The following is a 25,589-nucleotide window of genomic DNA, read 5'->3' as shown; positions in this document are numbered from 1 at the left end:
GCCCACCGACCACGCGCTGGCCCTCCATCCACCGGAAACTTGTGCTTTGGGGATCCCCCTCTCTCCTGCTATCAAGTCCCTCCTGCTTCTCTTCGGTCACTCTGTTCCATGGTTCCAGATTTCCCTAGGCGCTCTGAGTCGACCTCAGTGATTCGCGGAGCTTTATAAAAGGTATCAACATTCCAGCATCTATTTTCCTTCTACTCTTGGCATCTGACCAAAGCAGGTGTGAAACAGACATCCCCTGAACACCGAGGGGCCTAGTCACAAACAGATTGCTGTGGCGCTGCTAGTGGTGAAGCTCTGCAGAGTGGTTTTGAGAGCTGTCATTATGATTTTGAAATCCATATTTTGCACAGATAACAATGAGATGTTTTCTACATCTCACAGGTAAAAATAAATATTTCCTATGTTTCACGGTTCCCTGTGAAAACGCTTTTTTAGCTGCAGCATAGCTTAGTTAACAATGTTAGAGTAGTGTGAGATTATCCAACAAGCAATGAGATGTACCCAACTAAAAAGGACAGTGAGGTGGGGCCACTGGACAGTGGTAATGAATTAGGTTGGGGGCATTAGTTTTCACATATGTGGAAAAATAAGGCCAGCCATTTTAGGGACTCGGTGATATAGTATCCGCAATATTATCCACTCTAGACCAGTTCTTTCTCACAGGTATTTAGAGTAGGGAGGCCCAGGAGAGGAGGGTAACATCTGCCCATACCTAATCCTGCAGCAGACCACACTTGTGGAGATGAATCAGGGAGAGCAGGCTAGGTGAAAACTGCAAAATAGTAGAAAATGCTGCAGAATATCTAGCAATGTGTAATGACATAAGGCACTTATAACTTGAGGAAAAGAAAGTTTGAAACTACCTGTAACATAAAGCCCTTGTACACTCTGGTGATCTACACAGCAAGGAACCAGTAATCCCTGATTCTTTCTCATTTTTAATAGAAATTATATCACAAATTAAAAAATATCAAGATTATGCGTGTGGATTTGTGTGTTGAAGAACATTGCAATTTGTCTTGTTCTTCTGGTGTGTACAATTGTCCATTGCTCGGCGTCTAGCGGCTGTTAAATTTTGATCTACCTTTCCTAATTATGTGGCTGTGGTGGCATTCTTAGTGTTGGTGAATGTAGAAGGTTTAATCTACCTCCTGCACTCACTTTCCAATAAAATCATAATTACTATTGGCTCATATGCGACCATTGTTCCGAGTGCTCTGCAGAAAGGCCAAGGATTGCATGTGGATGATGTCTGATCACCTTTATGACTCACTGACAGGCACTGTGAGAAATCCACACTACCTTAAAACTGCTCCCCAGAGTTGTCACTTGTGTCCCATCATGAACACACACCCTCAATCAGGACTCACCCAGATCCCTAAAGGCAAAACGTTTTATATAAAATAATACTATGTAGCATGAAAAAAACTAAAGAAACACAACAAATGGAAAAAGACAAATACTCTTAGGGAATGCAAATTAAATTGAAGATTAAACGAAAAAAGGGACTGCATCGCCGTTATGGATTACCTCAAGATTTTCTACAGTCACTGTTGGCAATTCAAACATTGTTTTTGCCTGTAAAGGGCATTAATTTAGGAATAAATCGCGACCCATTTCAAAGACATATTTTAATTAGCGCCACATGTGAGAACTGGCAGGTCCCAAACCACTTAAAAACCTGCAGGTGGTACACTGATACAGAGTGAATGGTGGTCAGAGGCCAAAATTAGATCCAAGCCCTCCCTCGAAATCTAAAACATCTTTGTGGATCACTCTGTTTTCCCTGGTCCAGTTCTAGAGGTGGGTGAGTAACTAAAACGCGAGCCAGATGCCTGGCTCTGGCTCATCTCGAGGTCCTCTTGGACTCTGGAGCCCAAAAAAAGCGTACCTTTCATGTGAAATCTGCATGCCCTCACATACTAACCTCTTGTGCCAAGAATAAATAAAGGAGTGACCTTTGAAGTAAAACAGGTAAGAGAAATAGTCATCAATCTTGTAACTGAACTGCACAATGGAAAATCGGAAAATCTGGGGCTAATCCCAGCTTCCCCGCTTGAACAAACTGTATGATCCTAGGCAAATATTTGATTTCAGTGTCCTTTTCTTTTGTTATCACATATTATTACCTTCAAATGCACGAGTTCAGGTAGTTCACAGTACAAAAACCTTCTGTTTAACCCACATACAGGGTGCACATGACAACTGACTTGCCTCTGATTTCACAAGTGCCATTGTCGTCAGAGCAGGGGCAGGCATGGATATCATTAAGTTTAAGTTTTACAACTATCCCTTTTTATAAATGCCTCTCAATGCAGTGATACACTCTTAAGTAATAATGTGACACGGAAGAATATTGAAAACAGACACTTCCCCAAAAATTGTTTTTAGTGTCAGTAGGTTTTTATTTAATGTGAGTCTTATAAGAGCTAAAGTTGGATTGACTGTAAATACGCACATACACTTTATGGCCTTAATGCTAAAATTAAACTATGAATTTATCTTTGCATAGAAAAGTATTTTGAGTTGGTATGACCATGTGGAAATAACATTGACATTTTATATAACCATACACATGTTCAGGTTAGAATAACAAATAATGACTTATGTGCACAGTTTATTAATTCTTTAAAAACTTCTATGTCTAAGTTTTAATGTATTTAAATATTTTAATAGTATTTTTTGGTACAGAAAATGTATTACTGATTCAGATTTTCAGTCCCTACCATGTTGAGGTGCTACTATTTATATACGGAATTGTCCCATGTATTTTACAATTGTATGTGTATATTGATGATGCATCTTTTATGGTTTTATTTTGAACCAAAATAAAGAATATATGAATGAATATGAATGATTCACGTCCACATAATAAAGAAATACACTTTTTTTTATTTCAAAGTGACTTTATAACGTTTTTTGCTTGATGTTTGTTGCATGATTTACATTACAACTATTTTCATTGTTTTGCTTGTTCACGGGCTGTTAGAGCTAAGCCTTCCCTTGGCTTGGTTATGGCCCAGCTATCAATGTTAATAAATTAGCTCACCCACCTTTACCCGGTCTGCAGCAAAACTGACTTAATGACATTGGTGCTGCAGACAACTGATCAACTGATATTTCCAGTCCAATACCTCACTAAGAAATGATTAAGGGGTATCTCACCCCTTACAAGCACCCCTGAAGCTACGCGCTTGCTTTTTAGACCACTATTTTTGTGCATTAAAAGTATCAAAACACACACAAACATATAGTTTGGAGTTCCTCTATATGGCTATGGAACTCCTCGATGACTTGCAATATTCTTATAATGTACAGCAGGGAGTTCTTAATACCATATATATATATATATATATATATATATATATATATATATATATATATATATATATATATATATATATATATATATATATATATATATATATATATATATATATATATATATATATCCACACCAAACTCCTATCCCAAAAGGACAGGTCTGACACATGCTCGGTGACTCAAGTTCATTTTTATTACAAGCAGCTCTGTTGTTGACAAATAGCGAAACGCTGGGGCAGACGCGTTTCAGCCTAACAGCTTTCTTCAGTGCCCGCTTCGCTCTGAATAACATAAAGCCAAGGGTCTTGTGATTTTAACAGGTCAGCATGGTGATCTCTGATTGGCCCACTGTCCTTGGCTTGCACCGCCGCCCATCCATCTGGTGATCCATGTCGGAGTTTTCATGTCTCCCACTGGGACTGCAGGTACAGTGAACTGCTTCCTCCAACACCAAGTGGTGTCCCAAACGTGAATTCTGGTGGTGGCAGGCATTTATCTCCGATGTGCATGGTGCAAAGGCAGCGATGTTTTAAAAATTTCAGCTTGAGTCACTTACACGCAGCGGCCCATTACAGACCGCCGCATGCTTTCTCCCCGCATAGTCTCGCACTCAGGTGAGTATTGCTTAACCATCCAGGGGGGCACCGCGTTGTCTCTTCTCGAAACCATACCATTTTTGTTTTACAAGTTGACGCGGTGCTCCTGACCGAAAGGCGTGCCGGCAAGACGGTACTTGCAAACCGTCTGACATCTCCACACCAAACTCCTATCCCAAAAGGACAGGTCCGACACATGCTCGGTGACTCAAGTTCATTTTTATTACAAGCAGCTCTGTTGTTGACAAATAGCGAAACACTGGGGCAGACGCGTTTCATCCTAATGGCTTTCTTCAGTGCCCGCTTTGCTCTGAATAACATAAAGCCAAGGGTCTCGTGATTTTAACAGGTCAGCATGGTGATCTCTGATTGGCCCACTGTCCTTGGCTTGCACCGCCGCCCATCCATCTGGTGATCCATGTCGGAGTTTTCATGTCTCCCACTGGGACTGCAGGTACAGTGAACTGCTTCCTCCAACACCAAGTGGTGTCCCAAACGTGAAGTCTGGTGGTGGCAGGCATTTATCTCCGATGTGCATGGTGCAAAGGCAGCGATGTTTTAAAAATTACAGCTTGAGTCACTTACACGCAGCGGCCCATTACAGACCGCCGCATGGTTTCTCCCCGCATAGTCTCGCACTCAGGTGAGTATTGCTTAACCATCCAGGGGGGCGCTGCGTTGTCTCTTCTCGAAACCATACCATTTTTGTTTTACAAGTTGACGCGGTGCTATATTCACAGAAAAAAACATAGGTTTCATGGACGTTATAGTTAGAAATTAGCTTTTAAAAAACCTTAGAAATTCACTGAAAAAAACACAGGTTTCAGGGACGTTATAGTTAGTTGGACATTTCAATCGTAAAAAAAATAGAGAAATGTGGCTTTTATAGTTAGTAGAGCTAACTATAACTCGCGCCGGCGCAATGCACTGCTGATGACATCACATATCACTCATGACATGACATGGTCAGTGACATCAGTGATGACATCTCAAAAGACATCACTGATGACATCGCTGGTAGTCCCCGGGACTGCGGAGGGCCGTGTGCCTCCGCGAATAAATGATAAAGCGCCGGGAAGGTGGTGGTCCCTGCTACAGAATTAAGGATTGCCCCCGTGACCTGGCCCACCTGGGGGCTTTAGAAACGAAGTGCAAGAGCCCGCGCTTCATTTTTTTTTCATTTTTGCACCCAGCGCGGCCCGGCCGAAAATGTAAAAAAACACATTTGCTTTTTTCAGGCCTGGGGGTCCCTGTGGGACCCCCCTGAGCAGGCCTGGGGGGTAAGGGTGTTTCTACCCTGCTCTCTTTTTTTTATGTTTCTCTTACCTTTTTCCCTCTCCCTCGGTCCGAGGCACAAGATGGCTGCCAACACTTCCTAGTTTGAAGTGTTGGCAGACAATCAGAGGCAAGCTTATGCTCAGAGGGCTCAGACAATCAGATTTCACAATCCTCAAATATCGATATCTGTAAATCTTTAGATATCTCAAAAACTACTGACCGGAATTGCACCATTTTTAAAAAAGCGTGCTTTCTGGACCAAGAGCTATCCCTCTGCCAAATTTGGGGTAATTCCGTTCAGCAGTTAAGGCTGTATCGGTGTCTACACTTTCCTATGGAAACTAACATGGAGAAAACATGTTTTGGGACCTCCCTTTTTTTCTCGGCCCCCCTTGACGAATCAAGACAGGAGCTGACCTGAGTGAACAATTAGTTTTGAAGATTTCGTGAAGATTCGTCAAACAGCGCCAAAGTTATTGGTAAATCAAACACACGCTTTTCCTATGGAAACTAGGTTCTAACTATAACTACCTACTGGCGACCACCAGTAGGTGATAGATAGATAGATAGATAGATAGATAGATAGATAGATAGATAGATAGATAGATAGATAGATAGATAGATAGATAGATAGATAGATAGATAGATAGATAGATAGATAGATAGATAGATAGATAGATAGATAGATAGATAGATAGATAGATAGATAGATAGATAGATAGATAGATAGATAGATTTAAAACTGTCTGGAATTGCAAAAACACACAGCCCATCTTCCACAGATTTCCATGGCTATGTATAGATTTTTGGAAGAAGCTCAGAGATCACAGCTGTATTTAGTTTAGCGCCCGTTTGATCTGAGGCAACAGAAGCTCAGTAACAGATGGAGGAACAGATGAGCCAAACAGGCCTTTTTGAAGAACTGTTTTCTTTCAGAATAAAATATGTAAAATTGCATGAAACATTCCACGAGTCTTTTCTTACATGACTACAGAGCTCTGCCAAGAGAAGCTCCCGGATTCCACTTCAAATTCACACTGTTATATTAGTATTTGTAGTGAGGGTCTTTTAGGGGGCACACAAATAAACATAATGGAAAACAGTTACAAATTGTGCTTTAATGACAAGGAAAAATGTGTATACTTTGTAACAAATATTTGCCCTACTGCCTAATAAAAATAAAATCAATGAAACAGACTATTGTATTCTTTGAAGGTAAGGGCCGCAGATTGGACTTTAGACAGACTGTTAATGCTAGGTAAACACACACAAAATGAATAAGTCTTACCATGTGAGTGTTTTTTTATTTAAAACAAATGTATTGAGCGAATTACAGCCTAGCATAGGTACAAAACATCATAGCTGATTTTGATGATATAAGTCCCAAAAGTAAGCCAAATTCGTTAGTAAAGACATATAAGAGTTACATTGGAAGAGCCTAGGTGTAATTGCTTATACACAACTGAATCAAGCACTGTGCAAGAAAAGCATGTCCTGTAAACTATTAAACATGTGTGGAACAGTTACTACCGACTATAACAACTGATAAAGAATTTTTAAAACTAAGAGAGGAATAGAGATAGTTGTGTAAAGGATACAAAAGATATAATAAGGATAGGGGGATATAGCAGAGGAAGGCATGGTTGGCTCAAGGCGAATTGGAACCGTTTAAACAAGTTTTGTTAGTAGGAGGATCTGTGAGGAAAGCAATTTGTGAAGATGCAAACGGTGGTAGGGAGGTATCTCAGAGTGGGGATCATGGAGGGCTCTTTTTCTGTAGATATACATCAATGGAGTCCCACAATCTCCTGGAAGAGACTGCGGTGTCAGACCATTGGGAACAGGTTGTGAGCGCTTCTAGTGAAGCGATACAAAAGGGGATGATGGACGGAGAGTTTGAACAAATCAAACACTCACCCCCAGTCAACTGATCTGGGTTTAATCCATCACCAATCTTTAGTTCACTCAGCCACCCCAGTTCATACATGGCTATATGCAAATCAGTCTGACCCTGTGCCTTATGGGAACAGTCCAGCCCGAACTGCCAAGCCATGTCTTCCCTGGACCGGAAACAAGCATCCTGGGACCGGTTTCGGATTCATAATCCTCATCAGCCAGGCTATCTTGAATCCAGTGGCCAAGTGAACAAGGGACTCACGTCTGAGTATACCCTGCCACACTTAGGGCGAACAAAGCGATACAAAAGGGGATGATGGATGGAGAGTTTGAACAAATCTACATTCTGTCCCTCAACTGTGTTTTTTGCAAGCGCTTCTAGTGAAGCATAGCTGGTGTTTTCTGATTGTGTTCCATTTTCATAAGTAAAGTTTCTGGTTTTATTCTCTTTAATTCTGTACCCCTCTCACATGGTACTGTCTGTTTCAAAGCCAAACCCTGGAAATGCCTGGTAACAGTACCTAGCGTCAACATCAGCCATTATTTGTCCATGTGCATTACGTTCCCCCTCACTCGCTGTCCAGGTGCTCAAAGCTCCTCTAATTGTCTATCCAGAAGGCGCTCCAAACTCATCACACTGTGTGGACCAAGCTTCTCTTCAGCTCCATGCTCTTTGCACAGTCTGTCCATATGTTTCAAGCTCTACAGCCTGTCCTTAATCCACAATCTACCTAAACACCGCCTGGCAATGTGCACCTAGCTCCATATATTGCCTGAACCTGTTGTCTAAGTGCCTCATCTCTGCAAGTCCAGGTGCTCCTGGCTTCTTTATACCGAGAGTAGTGGAAGCCTTCCAACCCACTCGCCCCTCTGGAGGCAGCAGTGGAAGCCACCCAAGACTCTCCTCCAGCCCCTCAGGAGGCAGCAGTGGAAGCCACCCAACTCTCCCCTCCCGCCCCTCTGGAGGCAGCAATGGAAGCCACCCAACTCTCCCCTCCCGCCCCTCTGGAGGCAGCAATGGAAGCCACCCAACTCTCCCCTCCCGCCCCTCTGGAGGCAGCAATGGAAGCCACCCAACTCTCCCCTCCCGCCCCTCTGGAGGCAGCAATGGAAGCCACCCAACTCTCCCATCCCGCCCCTCTGGAGGCAGCAGTGCAAGCCACCCAACTCTCCCCTCCGCCCATCTGGAGGCAGCAATGGAAGCCACCAAACTCTCCCCTCCCGCCCCTCTGGAGGCAGCAGTGGAAGCAATCTAACCCCCCTTTCAGGACAGAGAAGTGAAAACTACGCCCCCCCCCCCCCAAAGAGCAGTGGAAGCTACCACTGCCCCCATCCAAAAGAACTGTGGAAGCCATCTCACCCCCTCCAAGAGAGAGCAATGAATAATATCCACCACCACCCCTCCAAGGAGAGAACAGTGGAAGTCATCTCCCCTCCCAAGAGAGCAGAGTGAGCCACCCACTACCCTAGGAGAGAGCAGTGATAGATGCCCCTGCCCCAGGAGAGAGCACTGATCGATACCCCTGCCCCAGGAGAGAGCAGTGATAGATTCCCCGCCCCACGAGAGAGCACTGATAGATACCCCCACCCAAGGAGAGAGCATTGATAGACACCTACGGCCCAGGAAAGAGCAGTGGTAGATACTCTTGCCCAGGAGCGCAGTGATAAATACCCCAGTCCCAGAAGAGAGCAGTGGGAGATACCCCTGCCACAAGAGAGAGCATACCCCTGCCCCAAGAAAGAGCAGTGATGGATACCCCTACCCCAGGAGAGCAATGATAAATACCCCACCCCAGGAGAGAGCAGGGGTAAATAGCCCTGCCCCAAGAGAGAGCAGTGATAGATACCCTAGTCCCTGGGGAGAGCAGTGAAAGACACCCCCACCCCAGGAGACAGCAGTGATAAATACCCCTGCCCCAAGAGAGAGCAGTGCCCCAGAAGAGAGCAGGGATAAATACCCCTGCCCCAAGAGAGAGTAGTGGTAGATACCCCTGCCCCAGGGGAGAGCAGTGATAGATTCCCCGCCCCAGGAGAGAGCACTGATAGATACCCTTGCCCCAGGAGAGAGCAGTGGTAGATACCCCGCCCCAGGAGAGCAGTGATAAATACCCCAGCCCCAGAAGAGAGCAGTGGGAGATACCCCTGCCCCAAGAGAGAGCATACCCCTGCCCCAAGAGAGAGCAGTGATGGATACCCCTACCCCAGGAGAGCAGTGATAGATACCCATGTCCCAGGGGAGATCAGTGAAAGATACCCCTTCCCCAAGAGAGAGCAGTGATAAATACCCTTGCCCCAGGAGAGAGCAGTGATAAATACCCCCACCCCAGGAGAGAGCAGTGGTAGATACCCCACCCCAGGAGAGAGCATACCCCTGCCCCAAGAGAGAGCAGTGATGGATACCCCTGTCCAGGAGAGCAATGATAAATACCCCACCCCAGGAGAGAGCAGTGGCAGATAGCCCTGCCCCAGGAGAGAGCAGTGGTAGCTACCCCTGCCCCAGAGAGAGCAGTGGTAGATTCTTCTGCCCCAGGACAGAGAAGTGATAGATACACCTGCCCCAGGGAAGAGCTGGGGAAGCTATCCTCCCCTCCCCCACCAATAAGAGAGCTGGGGAAGCCATCTTTTCAACCCCCAGGACGGAGCCCTAGAAGCCAACCTACTAGATCACTGAAAGCTATCCCCCCCCTGCAGTGGAAGCCTTCTCACTCCACCCAAGCCCACCATGAGAGCTCAGTAGAAACCATCCCTCATGCCCCTCCCATGAGAGAGCAAAGGAGCCCTCAACTGCCCCAGCCGCAGAGGTACTGCATAACCTGAACCCCCCCCCCCCCCTCCTCATCCCAGGAGAGAGCAATGTGATTATTCTACTCCTACCTACCACCCAACACAGAGCATTCAACACCAACTCAGTGTCGCCTATGGTCACTACAGTATAGTATTGTGAGTTTTTAAAGACTGTCAGTGCTCGGAAAGCATATTAAAAAGCTGGAGTGTCAGGCCAGAGAATGCAGTAGAATGTGAAAAATGCAGTTTTGACCTACCCAGGCCAGAAGGGGATCTGACCTGTGGCCCATCACAGAGACAGCCTTGACCCTGCATCCGTCACTAGAGACAGCCCCATACCCGCAAAAAATATGTGAAAATCTACAGAAATATTTCATATTTTTAGGGGGGGGGTAGACTAGGAAGGGATAACCCACGAAATCTGTGGAAGGAATAGTGGAAAGTATAGTAATAGAAGTTTCCTAATGTAATATTAAAATAAACTGCACCCGAGGTGCCTCGTTTCAATATTCCTAAAAGTTTAGAAAGCAAAGTAATTGAATGTGAGTCCTGAAATCATGGCATCTGCCTCTCCTCACAAACATCTCTCTCGCATTAGCACGTGAGTGATGCCAAGGTCTCTGCACCTTCATATCACCCTTGCGCTCTTTTTATGTGTGTTACTAAGAACACACTGGTGTTGTCTGCCACATTCACACTTCAGCTGTAAATGTCCACTTCAGTACAGACTTACTTTGCTGAGCTGAACCTGTAATAAAAAAACACGCACAGGCAAAGCCAAAAGGTCTTGCTTATGAGAGCTATTGCTTTGGCAATGTTTAGTAGCCATGCTTTACAGCAGCGCAGATGCTTTGCAGTGTGGCTAAAACTCATTTTAAAAAGCACTAATGCACAGCCAGGGCTATTGCACTTTTACCCCATACTGCCCCTTAAACTATCCCAACCATCAGATACCTCAATCTCCCCTCACACTGTCCCCTTCTACCTTCAAACTAGCACTTCTATGCTAAAATAATCCCTTTCCTTTCAATTTAGCCTCCTTCACCCAATCTACACCAAAACAACCTTTCCTATACTAAACCCACTCCATCTTCTCGCTACCCCATACTTTTAGACTACCCCTCCACTCAAACTACTCCCTATTGTCAAAGAACTGCCTACAGTCAAAGTATCCCCACTTTTAAACTACCTTCTAGAACAAATTCAGCCCTTCAAACAAATGACCCCTACCTTCATGCGAACTCCACCTTCAAACTACCCCTCCAATGCTGAAACGATCTCCAATTTTAAACTATTCCCTTCCAACTTCCTCTCCAGCACCCAAGCTACTCTATATTTTGTCACATCCCTCCTGACCTCTAAATACTTCCAACTTTCAAACTGTCCCCACTTCCTACCTACTACTACCACACTCAGTCTACCAGTATCAATTTACCCTGCGCGCTCAGCATGACCCTTTTTACCTGAGCAAATCTTTGATGTCACAATGTCAGCCTCAATACCCCATGACCCTTCCCTTTCACTATACCAAGGATTTCTAGAACTGGTCTTATTTACTGACATTGGAATTCACCCTCCCTCATCTTACTTTTTATTATTTCAAAAATTATAATATATATTTACAACATAATGTTGAGTAATCTAATTCTAGTCGCGTAGCACAAAACCCCTTAGAATTCTTGCAAAGTGGGTGTAATGGGGTAGGAACCACACCAACAGGCCTAGAACTCCAAGCAAAGTCATATCAACTAAACTAAAGCCATACAAACCAGCGTAGCCCAGCACAAACAATGGGAAATTCAAAAATATTTCAAAGCTACTAGTTGTTAAAATTACACACAGTGCCCAATTTTCCCTTAGAAGGATGTCTGCATGAAAGATTGTATTCAAAGCTTTACTCAAAACACAAAACTCATGCAAAGTATTGTTTCTCTGTCTTTGCATAAATGAAAAATCATTTTTATTGTCACAAATAACAGAGTTATTTCCATGTGTGTGGCTGATGCCATCATTGTGGCACAATGGGCAGTAAATACAATGCAATGCTAATTTTGGTTGTGCAAGGGAGATCTGTTGCACAGAGTTGCATAGCGTGAATCTAGGTAAACCTGTTCACAAGTGTACTGAATTTAGAACGTGCTAGATCAGTAAATGCATACAAATATAATTACCCCTTCAACACCCAAACTACTCCATACTCCTACTATCTCTGCCTTCTATTAACCCATCCTATATTTAAACTGCCCAACACCTTTGAATTACTCCTTCTACCCTCACATATCACCAAAACTCACACTTAAAAACTGCCTCTCCCAGACCCACTCTGCTCTCCTACCTTTAAAGTATGCTTTATAACCTCATACAACATCTTATCTGCAATGCCATTCCCACCTTCAAAACACTGCTCCTTCTCAAACGACAGAGCCTCCTGCTCTACTATCGCATCTCATTCTTCTACGGATGATGAAAATGCCACAATATTTGAATGTTATGCAAAGTAAAAATATGGAAAATGACCTATGCAACGCGCAACAGAAAATACACAAAGGGCTTTAAGAGTCCACAGAATATCTGCGAGGTCATCGATTTTATGCGCGTTACTCCTTGTGGCCGGCAGGCCCTGGAAGAACAGAAGCTCGAGGAGAAAGAGAGGAGAGAGGAGTGTAACTGAACCCTGCAAACATGCAGTATCTGTGCCATGCAAAGCACACGCATAGGGTGAGGCATCCACTGTACAGAGCAGGAGTTTTTTCCCGTTACAAATAGTCTGTTACAATAATGTGTCAGAACGCAAACAGAAAGGGTTAATGAATTACCGGCACCCCCTACCCACCACCCCGCCTGCGGCACAGTAGGACACTTCAAGGAAACGGGTCCTGTCCGGGGGTGTCAGGCACCATAGCTGATTCACCCGCCGTCATCGGGGAGTGGTGGTAGGGGCGCAGGAACCCATCCCAACCCCTGCACGCACTCTCCCTGGCTGCACCGGAAGTCGTGGGCTGCTCAGACGTCACGAGGTGCACGCGCTGGAGCTTGTCCCACCGCGCGACCACATGCTGGAGCCCAGCCAGCCACGAGGATGAGCCAGCTGCACCCGGGCGCTCGCGCCGTCTGCTGAGTGAAGGATTTCAAGTAGATATCAAACCGTAGACGACCTTCGACCAGCCCTGACGTTTTAGCCAACAAATGTATATTCTGGGAACTAGTAACGCGGCCCTTTACGTTCTAAATGTATCTAAAATGAAGTGTTATTAATCCCATCACGATATACTGCGTTTACATCAGTATGGACCTGAGATACTACTGGAACCGATAAACACGAGAGCGAAGATGAATAATGACATGCCGCTGCAATTACCATTGCACATGCAGTGTCTGCAGAGAGGTCTGGTATCGTATGGGCACCAAGTCTGAACCCTTTTCCACATGCGCACAAAGCTGGGCAGTGCGAGTTGCACACAATACTGAGCTCAACAATGCGACCCCTGTCCTGAAGAGCAAACCCACACTATACATACATTGAAGTAGCAACGAATTAAGCTTCCAGCACTCCCTACATTACCGTATACAACCGCATTTGAGGCACATTTGCAGCTAGGTAGTCTGGTGTTACTAATTTACATAGCTCTCGCTACAGCAGCCATTGCCTCTTCACAGTGCTGTAAATACAAATATTCCCCAAGTAGATGCTTTCAATTCATAGACCTCTGAAGGATAAACATGTTAGAGTCAGCAGTTTAGAGGGTGAAGGCAGTCTGTCATCACAACTCAAACCTGTGAAATGCAGGAGGAACCCCTTCGCACCTCTATCTGTCGCTCAACTCCTCCAGTTTCAGAATTAACTAAAAAGCATTCAAATTCTGAATCTACTGCTATTCCTAAAATATTCTTTGTTACGTTAACCTATTTCTCATGCCTTTGTCGGGACGATTCACTTTTACTTTTTTGTATAGGCAAATGCATTCGTATATTTTTTTTACTTTTGTTTGTTCTCGCTCCCTTTCCACGGGCGTTTCTTTTACAATAGTTCATTGAATTTTATTTAGCATTGTTATGTAAAAAGTAAGCAACACTTGTTATCCTGAGTTCTTTCCCGGTGAAGCACTCTGACAATCATCAGCTCTGGTAAGAGTGGCAGTACTTCGAAAATCTTTACATAAAAAACAGTACATAACTCACCAAGGAACGCCGCCTAATAACAGCACTGAGAATATTTATTCATCCCTCTGAAAGAAATATTCAGCCCAAGTTCAAATGCCCACCCTTGGCATGCTGATGCTTTTTTCCCGACAAGCAAATAAGAAAGGTTACCTGCCGTTGTAAATTCTGTGCCTCGGTTCTTCCACCTCCTGTTCGTACACCTGAGATATCTTTCCCTGAAGGGGAAGGGCTGGCTCACCCTTGCAATGGCAGCTAAATGGAAGTCAGAGCCGTGGGTGGAAACGCCCCCCGACATCCCACCTCCTACTTTAACCCGCCCCTACCTAGGTAGACATGACTTTCCCTTCTCACGCCCTTTTTTGTCTGTCAAATAGGATGACGCTCTACATATCTCTAGTGCAAGGATTTCCGAGGCCCCGGGCAAAATTTCAGATTTCTTTTTTGGCACGTCCTTTACGCTAGCAACCAGGACATTTTTGGGGTAATTTGCTGTCATTTGGAGTCCTCTTGTGAGGCACCTTGAGCAGGGACAACTTGAGACTTATGGGGGGCCCAGGGCCGAACGTATTTTGGGAACCCCTGTTCAAAACAGCTTTGAATTTATGATCCAGTTTCAGCTCTTTTATACTCTCTTTGGCCAGGTCACTGACAGTGCACAGGCACACTCGTCCAAATTCTAAATGTGTTTAAATCTAATATTCAGGGTTAGTGACTTAGGTTTTCAATAATGTAACACAGCAGCAGCTCAGTAACATTACTGCAAATAATCTCTGTGACACTCTCAATTCTGAAATGTGAGATCCTGTTTTTATCTAAAAGAATCGTTTTTTATGGATATTGCATGAAGCATAAACACAACGGCGCAGATTTACAAGCCCCTTGCTACACGTTTGCGCCGAGGTTGTGTCACGTTTGTGACGCAGCGGGGGTGTAAAAAATGCCTACGTCGGGTGTAATGAATGCAGGGTGGGCGTTCCCACGCAGGAAAGCCTTGTAAAAGTGACGCAGTGAAATCTACAAGATTTCACTACATCACTTCTAGGATGCCACTTCGTCAAAACCGTACGCCTGCTTAAAGCAGGCATAAGGAGTGACGCAGTGTAGTGTGAATAGGCTGAAACATGCATTGCTGGAGTTGTGTCGTGCTTGGGACACAACTTCAGCAATAAGTGACTTTTGTGGCAACAGATGCGTCACAATTTATGACGCATCTGTCAATCCTTGCTCCATGGTGCACCGTATTGTAAATACGGCGCTTCTATCGTGGCACAAGGGTATCACAGGCTGGCGCAGGGAAACTGAAGCATCTATACAAATGCGTCAGTTTCTTGTAAATCTGCCCCAACATTTCTCTGCAAAATGTCTGAAATAGGCTCTCACACATTATCCACATAAAAAATAAATTTAAGCATATCAGTATTTAAAACAATCTGATTAATTATTCAAGGTTATCAGGGCAAGACTCTCTGCAGAACAGAGCTGGCTCTATCAAGGTGGTCCCTGAAAGACTGGGGCCCTGGGCCAGAGCCCACTCTGCCCATGCCTTAAAACGTCTCTGACCTTGAGGCAGATGCACACTGCGCCATAACAATACAGCACTGGCACTAATGGTATGCACAAGGAGACAAGTAGAATAGATTATTGTGCAGGTCATATTAAAGGAAGAGGAATAGACTAGGATTGATAACAAGCATTGGCAAGGCCAATAGATCTCGCCTATGTGCGATCTATTAACTTTGGTGGAGTGGAGTTGTGTGGACTGGCATGGCGTGGAGTGGCATTGTGTGGCATGAAGTGGAGTGGAACTGTGTGGAGTGGTGTGGCATTGTATGGTGTGGCATGGCGGGGAGTGGAGTGGTATTGTGTGGCGTGAAGTGGCATTCTGTGGCATGGAGAAGAGTGGCACTGTATGGAGTGGAGTAGTAATGTGTGGTATGAAGTGGCATTGTGAGGCATGGAGTGACACTATGGTGTGGAGTGGAGATGCATAGTGTTGAGTGGAGTAGAGTGATATTGAGTGGCATAAAGTGGAGTGGCATTGTGTGGTGTTGAGTGGACTGGAGTAGCGTGGAGTGGTAGTGTGTGGAGTGGAGTGGCATTGTGTGGAGTAGAGTGAAATTGTGTGGAGTGGCATTTTGTAGAGTGGCATTGAGTGGGGTGGAGAGGATTGGCATTTTGCAAAGCACTTCAACTCCTTGTCAGGGGCAGTAGTATGTGTTTTAAATATATATAATTACAATAGAGTGGAATAGCATTGAATGGAGTGGAGCGGCATTGTGTGGTGTGTACAGGAGTGGCATTGTGTGGTGTGGAGTAGCACTTTGTGGCAAGGAGTGGTATTGAGTGAATTAGAGTGGCACTGTGTGGTGTCGAGTGAAGTTGAGTGGCATTAAGTGGAGCGGCATTAGGTAGAGTGGGATTGATTGGCATTGAGTAGAGTGGCATTGTGTGGAGTGGACTGGTACTGATATATAGGTAGGTAGATATATAGGTCGGTAGATATGTAGGTAGGTTGGTAGATATATAAGTAGGTAGGTTGATATATATGGGGGGAGGTATATAGGTTGGTTAAATATATAGGTTGATTAGATATATAGGTAGGTAGGTATATATGTTGGTTTGAAATATAGGTAGGTTGATATATAGGTAGGTAGGTAGATATATAGGTAGGTAGGTAGATATATAGGCAGGTAGATAGATACATAGGCAGGTAGGTATATAGGTCGGTAGATATATAGGATGGTTAGAGTTGTAGGTAGGTTAGATATATAGGTTGGTTAGACATATAGGTAAGGTAGATATATAGGTGGATATATAAGTAGGTTGATATATAGCCTGGTAGATATATAGGTTCATTAGAGATATAGGTATGAAGATATATAGGTAGGTAGATATATAGGTTGCTTAGATATATAGGTTGATTAGATAGGTAGGTAGGTAGACATATAGGTTGGTTAGATATATAGGTAGGTAGATATATAGGTTGATAGATATATAGGTTGGTTAGATATATAGGTAGGTAAGTAGATATATAGGTTGGTTAGATATATAGGTAGGTAAGTAGATATATAGGTTGATTAGATATATAGATAGGTAGATATATAAGTAGGTAGGTAGATTTATAGGCAGGTAGATATATAGGCAGGTAGATATATAGGTCAGAAGATATTTAGGTTGGTTAGATATGTAGGTAGGTTAGATATATAGGGTCGCTCTGCTGCTTTGTGAGGTCGCAGTGCAGTGAGGCAATTTTTAACTCACCGCCTTTCTTCTTGCCTACTCCTTGCGGAACCCGCTGCGCGGGTCCCGCTTCGTTGGATCAACTTTACCGGGATTCCTGTTTGCCTGCTGCTTGGACGTAACGAGGGAAAGGCAGGGCTGCGAGCGGAGTGCTACTGCCGGCGAGGGACTACCTGTCCCAGAAGCACCGCCGGCCGGACCAGCTGCACCTGGGCTGCTCTCCCCGCCTACCCCTCCCCATCGGATGTAAAAGCTGAGAGTTTCAGTACACGTTGGGTCGCTCTGCTGCTTTGTGAGGTCGCAGTGCAGTGAGGCAATTTTTAACTCACCGCCTTTCTTCTTGCCTACTCCTTGCGGAACCCGCTGCGCGGGTCCCGCTTCGTTGGATCAACTTTACCGGGATTCCTGTTTGCCTGCTGCTTGGACGTAACGAGGGAAAGGCAGAGCTGCGAGCGGAGTGCTACTGCCGGCGAGGGACTACCTGTCCCAGAAGCACCGCCGGCCGGACCAGCTGCACCTGGGCTGCTCTCCCCGCCTACCCCTCCCCTTTACCCATAGTTCTACATATTGGAGGGACCAGCCCGCTGCGCGGGAGCGACCGGGAGAAGCCCGGGAAAAGGGCGGGACAGTCTGCGACAGTCCGCGACCGACAGAGACTGGACTGGGCCAGGAACGCTGCCCATATTACCTGTAAGTCATTACCGCTGTAGGCGGAAATTCCTAGACAATTATTTACACTTGAAGGACTTTAGGGCTATATTGTAATCCGACGTTAGTGGTGGTTTGTTGCATGCGGTGGGTCAACGTAGTCTGTGACTATAGCTGTTACTGGTATGTCCAAACAAAAACAAGCTGTTGCTCCCGCAAACACCATGGACAATTATTTATTCCAAGTAGTCACTACAATAAATAATAATAGAAGGGCCTCCCTGGGGATGAGCCCAACTGCTAGTACTAATCTAATTGACCCATCCCAAGTACACATTTCTGATTTAGAAAACACTAGTGAAATAGTTGCACTCTCACAGCATACTATCGAGGGCCTTTTTGATAATACCTCCCCATCATCTCCATCGAGCAAAGTGGAAGAGGTTGCCCAAGGCGGCATAAATCCGGATATAGTATTAGTAGAAGTTAATACCATAAGCCCCACTCCAGTCCCGGCACCAAGGGTGGCCAAAGGGCCTACGAAGGATAAACCCAGGCGCGATGGTCTACGCTCTGGCAAGAATAGACTCTTAACCCCTCCGCGTAAAAATAGTATAGAAGATATGGGGGCTGAAGACGAGGGTACTATGCAATGGGATGAAGCCAATATTAAAAAACTATTAGGCATGTTTGATCAGAAAATGAAAGGGCTAATCAAGTCACTTTTATCTAAGATCGACCATCTTACTGATAAGGTTAACAAGCTGGAGGACCTTTTGACAAACACAAATGTATGTGTGGGGGAACTGCCAAACAAGATAGTAGACAAAATAGAGCACACAAATTTTAGGGAAGATAGAAATAAAGGAAATGGGGACACTTTGGTACATATACAACCACCCATCCCTTCCCCAGCCCCAACAATAAATAACGGCCTCCATCCAGATTCATTGACTAGTAAAGAGGCCAATGAAGACCCTCTTGAGGAAATAGGACCAATGGAATTAATTGTTGAAGCTTCCCCTTTAATCCTGGTTTTAGCCAATGTACCAATTTTGAAACAGGGCCAGATAGAGTCTCCTCAATCACTTAAAACTAAAGCTCTATATTGGTTGTCTAATAACATGCACATCTCTGATCGGGGTAAACATATACTATCAGAGGAATTGTCAAATGCGAGAAGGGTAAAATGGATAGGCAACCGCCCAAAGAGATTTGCAGGCGACTGTGTTGTACTGCATTTTAGAGACCCGGAGGTGTTGCCTGAAATCTTACCCAATCTTCTGCCCCCCCAACGCAGAACAGCGGAAATTGTCCCCCTTACACTCGACTTCTTTTATAGTAGGAGAGGTCTTATTGCTAGACCCAGTATTTTAAGGACAAAATGGACTACAGTGTCACGTAGACGTGGTGGGGGTGGGGGTGGCAGTGGGATTGGTGGTGCCCGGAGATGTGATTGGGGCATAAACCTAGAAAACAGATTCACCGCCCTTTCAAATTTAAATGAGTGCGATTGACTCACACAGCAATATATTGGGACAGGACATTACAGCCAAGTGAGAGTAGATAATGATACCATTATAACAGAGGGTCCACCAGCCCAGGCACACCGTAGCAATTGTAAGCTAACATATAATACCAGGAAAAGTGGGGCGAGATTGGTTGACCTTGAAGAGCATAGTAACTTAATTCGGGGTAACGGCAGTGACCCAATATCTGAACTCCGATTAGATGAAGTATGTACTACCCCTTTTAGAGTACCTTCAGAAGTTATATCCTCAAGTAATTGCTCAAGTTCTGCCCAAACTGGCTCACCTGATGATAGTCCACCGCTGCCCTTTATTTCTTGGAATCTTGCGGGGATAGTGAGTAAAATGTCATCTACTGAATGGTGTGCCTTTATCGATCTGCATGATATCATATTATTTCAGGAAACTTGGTCAGTAAGCCCTGTCCATCGGGTGGGGTATCTCAATTTCTTCATTCCTGCAGTGTCAAATGGTAAAGGTAGACCTTCAGGAGGCATGTTGATTTGGATTCGTCAATCATTGAATTGCACGACCAGACAAAAAATGCTCCCAAGTGGGGATATTTTATCAGCTATCATCAAATGGAATAATGTTGAAGAACTTGCCCTTTTTAATATATACGCTAGGGGGGTCAAAGGGGGAAAGCCCTCAGAAGTAGTAAAGGTCCTTGAACAGGAGTTAGAAACCTTGCCCACAGACCAGTTTATATTTATTGGGGGGGATCTAAATACCACCTTTGAACCCCTGGGCCAGGAGGATAAATTTCTTGCCGAAGAAGAGGATTGCAAATGGGGCATCCCACAGCTTGAGATCACTACAGTTAAGAAATGGAGTACAGTTGCCATTCAAGTGAAGAGCCTTTGTTTAGCCAGGGGGCTTAGAGCGGCAAATGGTCGCACAGTTTCTGATCGGGTTGGAAACAACACGTTTGATAATGGGCGGGCATCCAGTAGAATCGACTATTTCCTGATAGATATCAGGGTTTGGAGTAAACTGGTAGATATGTCCGTAGTGAAAAGATTGGAAAGCGATCATAATCCGCTGTGTATGGATTTCAAGCCCTACTCAGAGGGAAGGGGGGGGTAGTCTAGAGGATGAGAGAGTGACCTTGGATTTAGTAAGCTCTAACAATCAGCGCCACCTAAAGTGGGGGAAGCTAGTGGAGGATGAGGGGAAGTTTGACGAACTTAAGAAAGTAGTAGGTGAGGAAGTAGATCGTATAAATTCATTTTTATGTAACACCAATTTTAGCGATATTATGATGGAGGCCCATAACAAATTCTTTTTTAGATTACAAACCTTCTTTTTAAAACCAGCAAGTAGCAATAAGGGTAAAAACCATCAAATCTGCCAGGGGTGGTATGATAAAAACTGTAGACAGTCACGCCATAAACTTAGTAGAGCACTCCGGTTGGGGAATGCAGCAGTAGTAAGAGACGCTAGGGATATTTACAGACGTGCTCAAAAGCAGGCAAAGAAGACGTGGGATGAGGAAATCTGGTGCGAGGTTAGAACTGCTTGTGCGGCTAAAGATTCAAAATCATTTTGGTCCAAGGTAAAGTGGGGTTGTGGGGGGCAGGCTGCCTCTCCTCAAAACCATGTTGCCGTCGATGACTGGATAGCATTTTTTAAACCACAATATGCTCGCAACCAACTGTTACCCAGTGATAACCTACCACTAAGTGTTTATTTTAAGCACAATGTTTTCAACGAGAACGATGTTAGTCTTGCCCTTGATTGTGTAACAAGGGGAAGAGCGCCTGGCATGGATGGTATACCGGCTGATGTCTACCTAAGCGATAGGAACTCATGGTGTAAATACTTTTCTTGTCTTGCCAATGCATTGGCATTGGGTGGTGAGGTTCCACTGTCCTGGAAAGGAGCAGAAATAATACCTGTGTACAAAAAGGGGGATAAATCACTCCCCTGTAACTATCGACCCATCAGTCTCATAGACTCTGCCCAGAAACTGATGGGCCGTATGGTCCAGAACAAACTTCAAGTATGGATTGATGAAAACAACATCTTGTCTCCATACCAAGCAGGATTTCGTCCCCTGACAAGCTCAATAGACCAGGTATTTTATTTCATTACTTTATATTGGAGGAACGTCACCCTAAAAAATGGCCCTCTGTACGCTGTCTTTGTCGACCTAAAGTCAGCTTTTGACTTGGTCCCCAGAGACAAGCTTTGGAAAGTTCTGGCCGATGAAGGGATATCTCAGGAACTTCTCACACTTATTGTACGACTGCATGAAAACAATTATGCTAAAATTAGATGGGGGTCGCAGGGAGAAGTAACCGAGCCCTTTCCGGTAGAGCGTGGGGTGAGACAAGGCTGCGTCCTTGCGCCTACATTATTTTCGATATACATAAATGGAATAGTAGACTTTTTGAAAAAGTCCCCCTCAGATGCCCCAATAATTGCTGGCTCGCGTGTCCCCGTCCTTATGTTTGCGGACGACACGCTGATATTATCTCGCACCCCAAGCGGCCTTCAAAAGGCGGTTAATGCTTTTGGGGAGTTTTGCGACTTGCGAGGCCTAGAATTAAACACCAGCAAGACAAAGTTTATGTGTATGAATTGTCGAACAACATTCAGGGGGGTTATCACCTACAAAAGTATACCTCTTGAACAAGTAGATGCCTTTACCTACTTGGGAATAACACTCCAGGGGAACATGAAATGGAAGTCTCACCTAGACACCGCAGCCCTAAAGTTCAGCCAAATAACAGGAGCATTATTATTAAAACACAAAGCTTCCCTAACGAAACCGATAAGTTGTGTGTTTGAGATATACCAAATGAAAGCTATCAGCGCCAGTCTATATGGCTCAGAATTATGGGGTTTTGGCAACCTAGCAAACTTGACCACAATAGAAAACAAGTTCCTCAGGGGTCTGGTGGGAGCACCGCAAAGTACCCCTACTGTACCTCTAAAATTGGACCTTGGTAGGAAAAATATTGTGGACATAGCAAAGTTGCGCCCGTTGCTATATTGGAGACGGCTAATGGTAACCCCGGAGTTAGCCCATTACGCTACACCGTTGTTAGATGTTGTCTCGCTCGATGAGTTTCATAAAATAGCCTGGTTAAAAGACCTACGAGGGTTACTATCAGAGCTAAATTTAGACCACCTGTGGGGCAATCCTGATGTGTCTTGTTTTCCCTCAAAGATCGAGATAAAACGGCTGTATTGGGAGATGGCGTACTATAGAATCTTTGCCAATGGTAATAATTGTTCATTGTCGAGACGCTTTCTGGATTTAAAAATGATTCCATCGTGTGAAGCTTATTGGGACTTGATCGAGAAACCATACGACAGGAAACTGTATTTCCAATTTAGAGTTGGATCTCTCCCAGTAAATATGTTTAAAAAGAAATGGTCCACAGCATGGGATGAACATTGTTACTTTTGTAAAGATAAATCTGAGCACGTCTCCCATATATTGTTTTGCTGTCCCTTATATGTAAATCCAAGACATAAATGGATAAGACCTCTTTGCCTTAATATGGGGACGAGTAGCCAAGTGGTAGCACTTAGAATACTGGAGACTGATGGTTCTCCATTATTTGCAATTGCAGTCGCAAAGTTCTTGGGCTGGGCCTGGGCCATCCGAACACGCACCTTGCTAGGAAAAACGCTGTGAAGATTTGTAGTTTGCACCCACAAAGTTTTTTCAATTATGAGTATAATTAATGATGATCCAAACTCTGTTAAAAGCTTATTGTATTCGACTTATAACTGTATAATTCTTGTTTTAACATTGTGTATATAGATTAGCCTTTTTTATGTATAGTACTAGGGAGGAAGTGCTTTTATGACTGATGTCGAATAAAGCTTTGATAACGCATAACGATATATAGGTTGGTTAGACATAAAAGGTAGGTAGATATATAGGTAGGTTGATATATAGCTTGGTATATATATATAGGTTCATTCGATATATAGGTAGGTAGATATATAGGTAGGTAGATATATAGGTAGGTAGGTAGGTATATATAACTGTAGGTAGATATATAGGTTGGTTAGATATATAGGTAGGTAGATATATAGGTAGGTAGGTACATATATAGGTAGGTAGGTAGGTAGATATATAGGCAGGTAGATATATAGGTCAGTAGATATATAGGATGGTTAGATATGTAGGTAGGTTAGATATATAGGTTGGTTAGACATATAGGTACGTAGATATATAGGTAGGTTGTTATATAGCGCGGTATATATATAGGTTCATTAGATATATAGGAGGTAGATATATAGGTAGGTAGATATATAGGTTGGTTAGATATATAGGTAGGTAGATATATAGTTAGGTAGATATATAGGTATGTAGATATATAGGTAGGTAGATATATAGGTTGGTAGATATGTAGGTAGGTTGGTAGATATATAGGTAGGTATGTAGGTTGGTTAGATATATAGATTGATTAGATATATAGGTAGGTAGGTAGACATATAGGTTGGTGTCGAAATTGTAAAATGCAATAGTACCAATGTATGTATAAATTAACTGCAAAGAAGGTACAGTTGAAGCTAAGTGAAAAGATTAGGTAGGGTAAAAATAGTAGGAAGGGCGCGCGCACACTCCATACTGAATAAGTATAGAGACCAGCTCTGAACAACCTTACGAAGAATATCCTTAATCTTAAAGTACCAGCAATCACAAGAAGCACCAATTATGAAGCTAAATTTGCATCACTAAATTCGTACCATGTAAATAACAACAATTAATTAAATCATAAAGGCAATACAGACTCATTACTGTATAAAGCATTAAAAGTAATACAGACTTAGTGGAATTGCTGTACCAAGCATTGAAAGTAATACAGACTTGAATCGCTGTATAAAGCATAAAACGTAATACAGGCTTATTTGAATTGCTGTATAAATTATTCAAACACTACTGCCTAACTTAAATATCTGTATAAATGTAGAACATTATAAATGTATTGCTGTATAAATATGTAAACATGACTGCAGTCTCACTTACACAAATTTCTGCATGGATAATTAATATAAGCAGTACAATATTGTAAAAATTATCATAAGCAGTACAGCTTTTAAATAAGTGCAGTGTTTAAAACAGTAGAAGTTCCAGGAAACCTTGGGATAGTCAATGAAGAAATAAAATTTAAATACTAAAATAAACCATTAGATGGTAGCATAACCTTGTTTGGTGAATCAATACTGTTCACTTTTCAAATGACTCGTTTTTCTGTGGAAGAGATAAACTATCCTTTTTCTAAACACTGTTACGTGAAAACTGCTCATGAAGGTCCCAAAATTGTAGAAATTCTCTTTTCCATAGCTCCAGACAGGCAATGTCCATGTTTTACAAAGAGTTAAACTCTGACCTCTGATCCAGACGTTATCTACACGCACAAAGATGACGTGCTGACAGAACTAGAAAGAATCACTGACTGTCTCCCGATGATGCACGCAGCACAATCGCCAACTCCCTCAGAGTGTTCCACTGCGTCATCATAACCTTCTGAAGACAGCCAGGTAAGGAGCTCCTAGAGTAACTGACTTTTCCGAAGGCTTAACAGGTGCCAGAGACAGTACGTGACGAGCACGGAGGTTAGTTTATATTTTCAAATACAGAGAGATGTGTGCGCAACTTGCAAAACGAGAATAGTTTATTTTTAAATGTAGAGAGATGCGTGCGCTGTCAATATCCTTTCCTCTAAGCCATTCCTTTCACGCATGCTAGCTCGAGAGCTATTTGAACTTCAATGACAGTTCCCATTGCACTTTACCTCTCATTTATTTCACTCGAAATTTCTGAGTATATGTGTTATTGATTTTCAACTGCATAAGAGCACAACGAAATATAAGCAACTTAATGGCACGTACACCATCCCCATTTCTCTCAAAGGAAGGTAAAACCAGACCTGTGCCAAGAAAATGCCCACAAAGAAAGAGACAAAAAGTCACAAGCAAAAAGAAAGAAGAAAAGAAACACACGCACAACATAAGTGCATCTGACGTCTCAGGCTCGCCTATGTGTAAGAGATTTAATCATTGGCAACAAAAGAAAGATGGATAAACAAGAGCCCTTTAAGTAAACAGCGAACCGGCGCTGAGACTTGACTGGACCATAACCAGAATGTAAAAATGT

At 43.6% G+C, this 25,589-nt stretch overlaps 1 protein-coding gene across 1 annotated transcript in view; it reads right to left on the bottom strand.

Moving 5' to 3' along the window:
- The window catches only part of SH2D5 (SH2 domain containing 5), an 83,088-nt gene extending 68,760 nt beyond the window's left edge, over positions 1 to 14,328 (bottom strand). Inside the window, exon 1 of the mRNA XM_078642574.1 lies at positions 14,199 to 14,328. The gene's annotated coding sequence lies outside the window, so the exon portion shown is untranslated. The remainder of the gene's footprint in view (positions 1 to 14,198) is intronic.
- Between the last annotated feature and the right edge of the window lie 11,261 nt (positions 14,329 to 25,589).

This window comes from Lissotriton helveticus, chromosome 5_1 (assembly GCF_964261635.1).
Source record: "Lissotriton helveticus chromosome 5_1, aLisHel1.1, whole genome shotgun sequence".
NCBI classification, from domain to species: Eukaryota; Metazoa; Chordata; class Amphibia; order Caudata; family Salamandridae; genus Lissotriton; species Lissotriton helveticus.
The sequence above is the reverse complement of the archived record's forward strand: the minus strand, read 5'-3'. Positions and strand labels throughout refer to the sequence as shown.